Here is a 4,115-nt window from a genome sequence, read left to right on the forward strand (position 1 = left end):
ACTAATCACGTGAACTACTAGGCAGCCTGCCGATGTCATGTGTTTAAATCTCCCAGGTAAAATTGCTGCGTGACATTATAGATTGGTATATTTGGCCATGCATTCAACTTTTTTCACTAGTTTGACGCGGGTGCCCCTTCTGCCCCTTCAATTTAGAAATTAATTTTAATCACTGAGGCGGCCGCCCTAGACTAGCCGGGCACTGAAATGGAGCTTGTTTTTATTTATTTATTATTCATACTGAGCAGTCAGCCCTGATGGTGTGCTTAGGAAAAAAGAATTACAGTGCACAAACCAATTATCTAATTACAAGTGCAGTAATGTGATTGTAAAAGTGACGTAAATAAACAGAGTCAAAAGTTTCATATTAAGTGGAAAAGTGTTCCAATTTTTTAATAGTTCTGTTCTGATATGACCTTGTGGATGAAGGCAGTATGATGAAATGTAATGGGTGGTATGATCTGGTTGTTCTCATTGATAGTAAATAATATGATGGAAATCATGGAATGGAGATAGCAGGCTGGTGATACAGTGCCTTGTGTAGAACTTGTAATCTAGATGTCTTACAATGGATCTCAAGAGCTGGCCAGGATAGTTCATTTAACAATGCCGAGACTGAGCTAAATCTATACCTTTTCTAATTGATATGTGAATTATAGCAGATCCCACATAGCTGATGTGTATTCCATTTGTGGTCTAAACACTGTGAGGTATGCCGATGAGTATTAATGCCGCAGTTGACGTTTCTAGACTGTAGACTGTACATTACTTATAGGGCTCGTAACTCGTAGCTACTTGAATGGAGTCAGTGTTGCATCGAAATCAAAGCCACACCGTACAAAGCTAACTAAGTAGCTATTTTTCTAGATTATTATGTATAGAACAGCTTAGGTATTATTGACCACTGTGAGTTTTTGGATGCTAGAAGAGCAATGAGAGCCGATCATTTATGGCACTATTATGAAGACCTATGACTATAACCTCCATGTATAAAATTTGAAAGGATTTGGTTATATCTTGTGGCTGCAGTGACCTTTGAAAGCCACTGTCCAGGCAAAAAAATCGATGCTTGGACAAAGCATAGATCTAGAATTGTAGATATCGCCTGTTTTCCAGATGTGGTAACTTGATGAATTACTGGACACCAAATTGCAGTTATAATTCCAGACACACTGAGCAACTTCTTGTGATTAATATTTTGGGTTTAAACATAACACTAGGTTGAAAACATTTGAAAAAAGCTATTAAGACACCTGTATAGGGTGATTTTCGTCAATTCGAGATGGAAATAGTAGTTAGTTACTTCATGTAGCTACAATACATTAGACTTATAATATATTTGAACTTAATAAACCACAACAATGTACAGAAGAAGGTTGCCACTGCTTAATCGCCTCAGTGACTGTTCTATTTGACCTTCAACATGCTGGATTTTCAGTTGATCTTGTGACAATTGAAGTTGGCTGCTTATGCTATTTCATGCCAGTGACCATTACACTGAAACCTTAGCAATGTATGCCATCTACTGAAGAGCACAATACGTTGCATACTTCAGCAAGCAGCTTGTGTTGCCATCTCCTGTTCGCACAGGATATTTAACTCTCGGGCTTCACCATCATGGGATGTAGTCGATGTGTTGAACTGTTGATATGCCACGTATAATTCTTTAGTTATATAAGTAGCTACGATTTATGTTTTGCCAGGGCTCCAGTTATTATAGCTTTTTTTTTAGTAACTTGGTAACCCTGAGACTAGACTCCTGACCCCTTGTAATTATATTGTACATGCAATTGCCAAATTATTATGACACTTATCTCTCTGTTAAATGCTATATTGAATAAACATTATTGATTGCACCCACATTATAATTTTATGCATATGCAGACAATTTAAGGGTACCTCAGTACAAAAGCCAGTAAAAAACTAGAACAGTCACTGAGACAATTAGAACTTCTATACACTGTTTTGATTTATAGTTCACCTCACACATCTCAAATAAGTTCAAATATATTAAAAAATTTAAATTTATGTAGCTCTTCTAGACCTAATGTTTATAGCTATATGAAGTTTGATGAAAATCCCTCTGTAGCTACAGGTGCCTAAATAGCTGTTTTCAAATGTTTCTTACCTAGTGCTATACTTATATACTTAAACTCAAAAAATGCCAAAATAATCATAAGAAGTTGCTGTGTCCAGAATTATAATTGCAATTTGGTGTCCGACAATTCATCAAGTTGCCACGTCTGGGAAACAGGCGATATCTGCAATGTAAGTTGATAAAAGTCTAATCTGCTTATATCATGGGATAGCATAAGGATAGCTCTGCCAATCACTACCACACAATGGCATATAAGTTGCATGGGAAGGGTAGAAATGGAGGCTTCCGAATGAACATCGCTTTGTCCAAGCATCGATTTCGAAGGTCACTGCAGCTACATGATATAACCAAATCCTTTCAAATTTTATACATGGAGGTTACAATCATAGGTCTTCACAATAGTGCCATAAATGATCGGCTCTCATTGCTCTCCTAAGAATTTTTGCATCCAAAAACTCATGGTGGTCTATAATATCTGAGACCTCCTACTAACATGAACATGTGTAGCTATGACAAAGACACCAATTCTAGTAGAACCGAAGAGGTGGATGCTATCATATCAACATGATGATGCTGTTACTCAAAAACATCAGCATGCAGCTAGCAAAATTATTAGCAACATCAGCCATATTTCACTACTTATAATCATTGGCTAGTGATTGGCTGGCATGGCCTGGCAAGGAGGACACTATGGAGTACTTGATGCATGAAGCAAACGTAGGGGCCAGATTGCAATAGACGATTTTACATAGCTACAAATCTTGAATGCATACAACTTCAGGGCATAGGCCCACCACTCCATGCACTACAATTGTCAGTAATGCACCCATGCCGTAGATAAGTTCTTAAGAAAGTAGAAACTGCACAACTGTCACCTTACTGAGATTTGCACACTACAGAACTTGTGTTACTTATATACCAGACCGTCTTAACGGTTGATTTATGGCTGGACTACTTCTAACCCAACTGTGGGGGCAAGCACTTGTTTGGTAATGATACAATAATTAGCTAATTGATTATTTCACAGTGGAAGGCTTTTCCCATAGAATAATGAGAATGGTGCACTGGAATAATATGGTATTGTGCTTCCTCTGTCCATGGTAGCACATATACATGCAGTGTACTTTCAGTTGAGACAAAGCCGCCACCTGGATTTTCTTTGGCTCCAGTTAGGTCTGCAATATGTACGATGACTCTCTTCAAAGCCAACACATTCTGAAAGTACAGTGGATTGCTATTTCAAGAGTAGATCTAGCTATATATTATTCATGTCTTTATTTGCCCCATGTTCCAGATGGTTGGCCAATAAACATTATCCCTTAAGGAATGTGGACAACAGCTGAGAGTGCCTGGCACTGTTAATTCTGTTGAATAATTTTTTTACATTCCCGGTACCCTGCCAAATGCTTGAAAAGTGACTTTAGTCACAAGAAAGTGACTACATACACTACTGCATGTTAGTAACTATAGACCAATTTTGCAATTAGCCTACCTTTCCAATTGTTAAAATGATGGAAAGTGTGCATGATTAAGAAAATTCTGGACTGAACACATGATTATAATTTACTCCTCACTAACACAGCTTATTGTTGGAAGAGCTTACTGCATTAAATTTTGAAGTAGAGAGTTGCTCAGTTAGTTTACCGTCATTATTTTGCTAAGGCATTTAATTCAGTCCCTCACCAAACTAGAATCATAGATTGACGGAGAAAGGCTGATATTAATGGGCAGCTGTTATATAGTTGGTGTAATGTCCTCAATGGCTTGTCTCAAGGCTATATGTCCTTGATCCTTTGTTGTTCAATGTTAATATCAATGACATGTGCCTATATCCAAGTCAAAATTTCTGTCCGGCTTGTAATGTGCTGGTGACTTTAATGTTTTGGCATGTAGCTAATTCATGATGCTGAGGAATTTTATATTTCGTGAGATTCACTGCTTGTAACATTGGTATTCTTTAACTTTTGCACAAAATACAGCACTTTAAATTAGTAGCTCAACTAATTAGAAAGATCTG

The sequence above is a fragment of the Dysidea avara genome, chromosome 7, assembly GCF_963678975.1.
Source record: "Dysidea avara chromosome 7, odDysAvar1.4, whole genome shotgun sequence".
Lineage (NCBI taxonomy): Eukaryota > Metazoa > Porifera > Demospongiae > Dictyoceratida > Dysideidae > Dysidea > Dysidea avara.